Here is an 8,835-nt window from a genome sequence, read left to right as displayed (position 1 = left end):
GGAACTCCGCGAGTGGAATTGTTAGTCCCCCCCAGCCCCGCATCAGAGCCAGTGGGGGGGTCAGTGTCCTCCCTGAGCAGCCAGTCCTGCAGGGTCTGAGCAAGGCCAGGCTGATGACAGTTGACATTCACCTTCAGTGGTCCCAGGGTCAAGTCCAAGGTCCATTCAGGAGACAGAACAGGAGGTAAGTTACCTACAGCACTAAATTTCATCCTTGAGGACCAGCAGGCAATCCAGACCAGCAGGAGACAGGGCTGAGCACAGCTATACCTCTGGCATAGCTTAGGGAAAGTCAGGCTGACCTCAAACACAGGCTCAGCGCTTGATCTTGTGCTACGAGAAGTGAGAGGGTGAATGACAGTGATGTGGCTGGAGTGAAGACGTCAGAAAGGGAGAGAGCAGGAGGGATCAATGGGTATTTAACATTAACAAAGAAAAAGGCCAGAGCATTATGAGATTTTGTGAGAGTTGTAATCTCATCACCTGTGTTGCTCAGATGAAATCAGATTATTCACATCAATAGCTGTGATGATAAAACTGAGGATTAACTGAGTCAGAATACGTACAGGAAAAAGCGTATTTTACAAATGCATATATTTATTATTATATATTCTGTTCTTAACAAAAGCCAGAAGGCAGCATTTTTACCTTCAGTTATGTCAGTAGCATCTCTACTTGTCAGGGTTTAATCACAACTCTTGTGATACTCGAGGTCTTTTTTAGAGACCAGTCTCCTGGTCATTTGATTCCGAGCGAGTTTCCTATCAATACAGTAACTTCATCTTTCAAAGGCATGGGGACAGTGTTTCTGTGATTGAGGAACTCTCAAGTGAGGGAACAATGGGTGAGTCACAGCTCAAAAGTCGTCAGTTGGCTGGGCGGGTAGTGACGTGGTTGAAACAGAGCAGTGTATTCAGAATTTGTTATTGAAGGGTTGACAGGCCCACAAACAGTATAGCTGGATAGACCTTGTTCTCTAATTAAGTTAGGCTTGAGCAGAAGACATACAAGAAAACAAAACAAAACCAGATGTGGTGGTAAAAGTCATGGATTTGGAACTGATTCAAAACTTCGTGAGGCTGTCAATACTGTGTTCAAAAAGGTGACCTTGTGTAAGTCTTACAACTTCCCAGGATGTAGGAACATTGAGTTCTGGTCTAATAGGTTTTTTTGTCTTTTGAAATATCTTTATGCACCTTGATCAGTTGCCAATAGCAATATTCCTCCAAAACCTAAGGTCCCTTCTTTGTTTTTATTTCTGACTCTCTTTATTGCTCTGGATTTTTATTTATTTTTTAATTTCTTACCCATCTTATACATTCTCTGTCTGTGTCCATTGAGATTCTGTTCATACCAGAAATCAACAACCACGGCAAAAAGAGATTCATCCAGGAGTGGTTCAATTCATCTTTTCCACTGAGTATTCCCAAATTAAGTGTTCGAGAGATGTTTAGTAATACAGGACACCCTCAGTTATTTTTGTGTTTCATATTGTTATTTTACCTTCAGAGATCTTTCTCATATTATTCAGAACTCAGATGAGAATTTTCTACTCAGAATTATTACTGCACTAATTTGGAACAAATAAAAAAGAACTTTTATGTTCTGTCTTGCACAGTTTTTCACTCCCGTTTACTGAGTATAGGGCAGATCTGAGTTGGAGTTGGACTGAGAGACGATTCCTTCTCCAAACCTAATTAATTTTACCCTTAAAGAAGGCTGAAATGTTATGAAGTGGTAAAATACCCTTTTTTTTCGATCAGCAAACTTCTTTATATCGTGCAATTATTTGGTACTTGGGTGATGCTGATCAGCACGCTCTGTCTTTCCAGTGATTTGGAATAACTTATGTGAAACATTAGAAATGAACTATGAGTTATGTACCTGAGTGACTAAATTAACTATGTAATTGCTGGAGAGTTAAAATAAACATTCTCTTTCCATCAGACATTCAGGAACAGGACTTGAAGTGGGAGTGGGAGGCTCAGTGGACCATGTGCATAGTTTTTTATGTCAGAAGAATAACATATTGACTTGTTTTCCCATTACAATTATAAAACACAGACCTCTTCTTCCAGTAAGAGCTAGTGGTTTGGACCTCACTAAATACACTGCCCTTTCTGTCTTTCCACTATTGACAGTATCAATTTTAGTTGCTACAAAGGTGAATACAGTTGCTACAGAGTTCTCTCTGCAAAGTGTTTCAACCTAACAATGAGTTATTCAGCTTTCAGAGAAACAAATACAGGTCAAAGACCTTTGCAGGACATGCATCAGGAACAAATTATCTAGGTAACTCAGGAGCATCTCTCAGAACAGCATCCAAAACAGGATACTTCTGTTCTCGGAGTACTGAACTACTGTATCAAACCTGCCAAATTTCTCAGATCCCTGCAACACTCTTCTGCAAATCTTTAACTCACTCTTACTGCTCTTGGCTTCCAAGAGATTGCTTTGGCAGCACTTAAAGCTCCTTTTCAAAATACTTGGTGCCATGAAACTGCATCTTTGGCTTTCCATTTTTTCTCTTTTCAAGCTTTCCCAATGAATTCATAAATATATGTATGCTGTACTATGCAATGATTAGAACAGTAGCAATTCTTGTCATCATTAAAAATAATTGTAATCTTCATCTGAACTACAATTTGAAAAGCTTACAGCCTCTTATTTTTTTTATCCCAACTCCACAGAATACTGGCCGGCAGAACTGGGCTGGTTTAATTTTCCAGCAAAATGATAGGGTTCCTCTGACTGCCTGCACCACAGAGCAAAGGGGACTCGAGGAAGAAGCCAAACTTTCTGATTCAGCTATTCAGTTTGGAGACAGCTCACAATGAATTGTACCTCTGCACTGACCGCGACTTAAAAGCTGAGAACAAACATTCATATTAATGACTGTGGGACACATTTCTATCAGCCAAGCTTCTAAGAAACAGAAAATTAATTATGAACTACCATTAGAGCTGTTTGGATGAGCACCAGTCCTTAGACCTACATGGAATCCTTAAGAGCATAATCTCAATAATAGGGAAACAACTGCTTAGATTACCTTCAAGAGAAATCTGATGGCAAATCATGCAATTACACAAAATTGTGATGCCGAGATGTTGTACCTAGCCCAAATTAGGAGTAACACCTCAAAATGTCATCAGGGTTAGTGCAGACATGTTTTATCACACATTAGCAGTAGGCACTTCAGGAAGGCAGATGACAGCCTAAGGTTTAAAACTGAAAGGGGAACAGAAGCTTAAGGGGTAAATATTTGCAGTGCAGTGAGATGCTGTCACTCAGAGGACTGAAAAAGAAGGACTGGTGCTAGGAGTATTATGAAGAGGAGAATCTGCTTTGGCATTGTGTTATTTGACTCTTGTGCATTACTGAAGGACTGAAATCCACCCAAAGGATATGGTACATCTTGGATTCTGCTCTCAATTTGCTGTGAGCAAATTGCTCTCCCAGCATGGGCTTCAGTGTAATTCTGCAAATTTGTGATAATGGTGGAGTTTTCTCACACTTGTTTGCAAAAGTGTTTGTGTTTTGAGATCCTCTCTGTGCAAGTGAGTGTACGTGTAAAGTATTATTATGATATTATGTCACTCCAGAGCTTACTGATTTTACTAGTCATTATAACGATCTTTCATACATATTATTCTTTAATTGATTGCCCCACTCAATATATAGTATAGATTTTGCCTTTATACTGGCTCTTGTTTGCTTCACAGAGCTAAATAATGAAGAAGGGCAAAGTAATTTCAAGCATAAAGAAGTAAGAAGGTGTTTCAGCCAAAATGTAAAGGAAGAGAGAAGAATCAGTGAAACAGAACAGAGCGAAGTAGGAAGATTTACTTTAAACGCTGACACTGGTAATTTTGAGGTGAGGATGGAGCTTTGATAAGTAGTTTGGTTTTGTATGTGTAATGGCCAGTATCTACAGCTTTTTATGTGCCTTTATTGGTGAATATTTCAGAATAATGTCTCACTTAAGCAACTCATACCCTTTTACACCTAGCTGTCTATTTAGAAGAAGAATAAGATGAATGATACGGTTTCCAACAATGAAAGTAGCCAAACAGTCTTGACTGCAGTTTGTGGAGTGTTTTTCATTTCTTTTTCCTTTTCAGAACAAAAAAAATCTTTTAACTCAGCTGAACTTATTGTCTTATCAATGTTCATAAATGTCTAAAAGGCAGGTGTCAAGAGGATGGGGCCAGACTCTCTTCAGTAATACCCAGCAACAGGACAAGGGGCACTGGGCACAAAGTGGAACCCAGGAGGTTCCACCTGAACGTAAGGGAAAACTTCATTACTGTGAGGGTGACAGGACACTGGACAGGCTGCCCACGGAGGTTGCGGAGTCTCCTCTGGAGATATTCAAAACCCACCTGGATGTGATCCAGCGTGACCTGCTGTATGTGATCCTGCTTTAGCTGGAGGGTTGGACTGGGTGATCTCCAGAGGCCCCTTCCAACCTTGACTGTTCTGTGATTCTATGAGCTTTAGGTACACTAATGGCATGCTCCTTACTTACCAAATATACAGTGTGACACTGGCTCAATCATTTAACTTTGCTTTCATTTACTCTGCTTGTAAAATTTAATTATTTGCAATTTTATATGTACAATTATATGTTGTAATGCAATTTCTACTTGAATAGGAGAATTCAAATTGCAAAGGATGCTAGGAAATATGTGGTTTCTGCATGGGGGATGATTACAAGGATAATTCTGAAAGTGAATTACTCAATTGCGAAGACATTGGAAATGATGGACCTATTATTTCAGGCCATTTAAGCAAGATGTCTATCAGACATAGTACTTGTAAAAAATGTAAGCTGTTTGATCTTTCAGCATCAATTGTACATTAATACATTAAGTAGAAAATTATAGGTACGTGAGTTCATAATGAATTGTCATCTTTATCACAGTTTGAATTTAGCCTTTCTGAAACAGAAGATTAAAGAAAAAGACTTCAAGAAAATAGGTATGAAGCTCTGATTTCTAGATATCAGTGAACAAATAACACAAAAAGTCTTCCCACTGCTTTCACTGTAAATTGAACTGAAGCTTATTAATGAAGTGGAATGTATCAGCACAGCTCACTGTCATAGACATGATGATTATCAACAGAAATAGTCAAAGCAGAATCAAGCTAAATTATCCTAACGTGCAGTAGCATTGCTGTTTGCGTTGTGGCAGGGAATGCAATTACTTCATTTGTCTGTTGCCTTCTAGTTGTTACTTTAAATGCTGCCAAATCAATCAGATTTTACATGATAACTTGCTTTCTTTTGTTTGATTAACACAAGGTGGTAGATGCATCTATACAAACTTGGAATCAAAAGATTAAATTCTGTTCTTTCCATTTACTTGTTACATGCTTTTGGGAAAATGGTGTCATCCCCATGCTTACTTGGTTCATCTCTAAGATCAATATCAAGCCCTTTTGCTTGATGCTTTGTGGTTTCTATGAGTCTCATGAGCAGAATATAGTCATTATCATCCTTGACTAAAAATACTATTCATAGAATCATAGAATCATAGAATAACCAGGTTGGAAGAGACCCACCGGATCATCGAGTCCAACCATTCCTAATTATTCCTTATTATTACCGTAGTTCCTCCATTAGTAACAAACATGCTTGTTGTTTTTCACTTCCCTAAAAATACTTATGTTTTGAATTTACATTGCAGTTTGGAATGGAATAAATTTGTAAGGCTGAACATACCATTTCTCAAAATTTTTTTTTAAAAATTGTGTTCTGAAATTAAAAAGGACAACTGTTTGAGTTGGGGAGGGATGCATTTTGTTTGCTATAACTGGGGATGGATTTAAAGGTTAACAACAAGATCTGGTTCACTGGTTGCTATTTTATAATTGAATTCCATTTTAAATTTCATATTCAAAAAGTTCAGACCGAGACACAAACACTGATCTCGCTATTCCAAAGGAAATTTGAATTTTTATCTCATTATACGTCTAATTCAGAATTCTGATCACACTAGACATTTTTACATCAGAGGCTCCCACTCTAAATTTTAATCTAATTTCTGCTTCAGAATAATGCCTATAGGAAAGCTGTAGTGTTTTTATATTACTGCAGTTTGTTCTCAGAAGGTCTGAGAGCTTCTTGTTTAAAAGGAAAAGAAAAACAGACATGGAAGAATTGTAATTGTACAAATAATTAAAACTAGAATCCTGTATAAGGCCAAACATAAATGCTAGTCCTCCTGGTCTTTAGGGCTTTCCACATTATGTCTTGGGTGTAGAAATTTTGAGGGTTTAACTATGTTACAAAAGCAGCCCTTATCTTTTGAAATATTCCATGTTTTGGGGCAGAGGGTGAGCAAGGTCAGATCAGCAGTAGGGAAATATATACCTATAAGCGTTAAAGAACTTTGTGGGCTTTCTCTCAACATAATGCAGTGCTTTTTCATTGCTTTTATTTAGGTCTTGCACCAATTATTATAATAACTTTAAAAGTAGCCAACTTCCACATGAAATTGTAACTGGAAGAGAAATAATAGGTATACTGGTTCACTGCTGCAAGCCTATTCCAAAAGGCAAACAGACCCGACAGGAGAGTGCTGAGCATTCATTACTTTTCTGGGTATAACGGAAGTTTTACTGCTGCCAGTCTGCTCCTTTCAGAAAGTAAATCATTCAGCTCATAAATCAAGAGCTGAAACTTATTTAGAATAATGATCACAAAGTCAGTCCCCCACCAGGAAGTCAAAGTTTGGTGAGTCACCATCTATTCCCAGAGACGTCATCCTACTATTCACAACAGGTAGTTAATGCAAACAGGAAAGGGGACCAGTAAGTGGAATATTAATTATAAGAGGTATTATTTTGGAAGCTACTAAAGTATACAAACAGCCTATACTGATGGTGAGATGCTAGAAGCACAACTTACTCTTTTTTTTCGAATGTTTTTTATTTCGTTATTCCCCAGTTGCTGTCACTCAAGAAAATTTTGGTCCCTAAGAGTAGCTCATTTACTGCATTTCCACCATTCAAGCGGATAGATAGCTGCAAGATACTGAGTTTATGACTGTTAGTGATATAATAAACAAAGAAAGAGACCAAATATTTATGGATGCTAGGCACTCAGCCCTTTCAACACATCTGTGTATCTGTTGCTAGTATACAGCTTTGTTTCTTCGCTTGTGACTGCTGTTCACATTATATTGTATTTTTTAAGCACCAGCCTTTGTGCAGGATATTGTTCCATGCACTCATCAATTAACTCACAAATATTTTGTTTGGTATTATCAACTTTATTAAATCAGAGGAAAATAGGATTATAGACTAATTAATTCACATACTTAGCATCAGAAAGGAGACATTTAGAGTGCAAGAGGCAAAGTTTGACACTCATAGTTGCCAATATGGACATCCCATGATGCAGAAATCTGCAGCAACTTTTTCACATATACGATTCCTTCAGAAAGGTGAAGAAAATTATGTATGTCTTTCACAAAAGACCAAGTTTCCAACAAGGAATTCAGAGTACAGCTTATTTGGAAGGACCTGGAGCATTTCAGCCTAGTAGATACTATTTTAAGCAAGGATTCTTTAGGAAGGATTTTCAATAAATATTAAAGAGCTTGGAAATGATGTTCTGAAGAATATAAAATACAGGTAATTATTCACTGGGATGCACTTGAGTAATTTTTGTTTGTTGATACTGGCATCAGTAACAGTTATGGAGCTTGTGTATCTGCTAGACTTAAGGAAGAACATATCTTAGGACTGACTCATGAGAAATTATTCTACCTTGGTCCTGGCCAATTAAATTTCAGCTACATCAGTGGAATGTGTTTTCTAGGAGAGGCAGGGGGTGAGACACATCTCCTGAGTTTCATGGCATAAAAGTATGGCCCATGCACTCTTCGAGAGCCAAGCCAGAATTATTCTACCAAGTAAGAGTAGTCCATTGTGCTAAAATCTAATTACCACTACGCCTGGAACCAAACTAGAACAACTAGAATCATCTTCTTCTATCCTGTATGAAGACAGGATTCCCCTTTAAAGCACTGCCAACGGAAGCATCTTAAACATCTCTTATCATCCTTTGTCCTACTGGTAATTGACAAAGGGAAAAAATCAACACTGATTATGAACTAAACCAGAAGAAAGAGAAAATAGAAAAGGCTTCAAATTGTTACACCTTCCTTTGGATCCCTTTTCCTCCTATCATCTTTTGTGTTTTGGCTTACTAACAGATGTTTTAAGAATACATTTTAATAGGTATGGTGGTACTTAATCAACTTTCAACTTAAGTTATACAAGAAAAAATCATCAGGAAAAGAATTGAAATAAATAGTCAGAGGTGAAAGGCTGGAAAAGTAATGAACTTCTAAAATTGACAGGTAGAATTGGCAAAGCAGATTAAGTAGTCACAGGGCAGAGAAATTTCCTGATAAACACATCCACTTGTCATACTTGCAGTAATACAGCTTCTTATTAGAGATTGATAACAAAAGAATGCCTCTGCTCTGTGATCTCCCTCTGGCATTGAAATAGTTTACCCGGAACTTCCCATCTGCACATGCAGTGATACCTTTTCATCGTGTACAACTTCACAACTGAAACTTGGGAAAGATTTATTCCTAATCACCTGACTGTATTAGTGTTCTCCTAACTTCTTAAATCTTAAAAAAAATCGATTACATTATTTTCTCTATTTAAGTTTTTAACATTAACATTTTTGACATGTAGGGGGGAGTTGCTTGGGTTATTCACATTACCTTAGTTTTTAAGTCAGATTTTTTGAAATTTGTTGGTTTTCTGAAAATGCTTAAAGGAATTCTTGGTTCCCAGTTTCTTTATCAT

Source organism: Phaenicophaeus curvirostris, chromosome 8 (genome assembly GCF_032191515.1).
Source record: "Phaenicophaeus curvirostris isolate KB17595 chromosome 8, BPBGC_Pcur_1.0, whole genome shotgun sequence".
NCBI classification, from domain to species: domain Eukaryota; kingdom Metazoa; phylum Chordata; class Aves; order Cuculiformes; family Cuculidae; genus Phaenicophaeus; species Phaenicophaeus curvirostris.
This window is presented reverse-complemented; position numbering follows the sequence as displayed.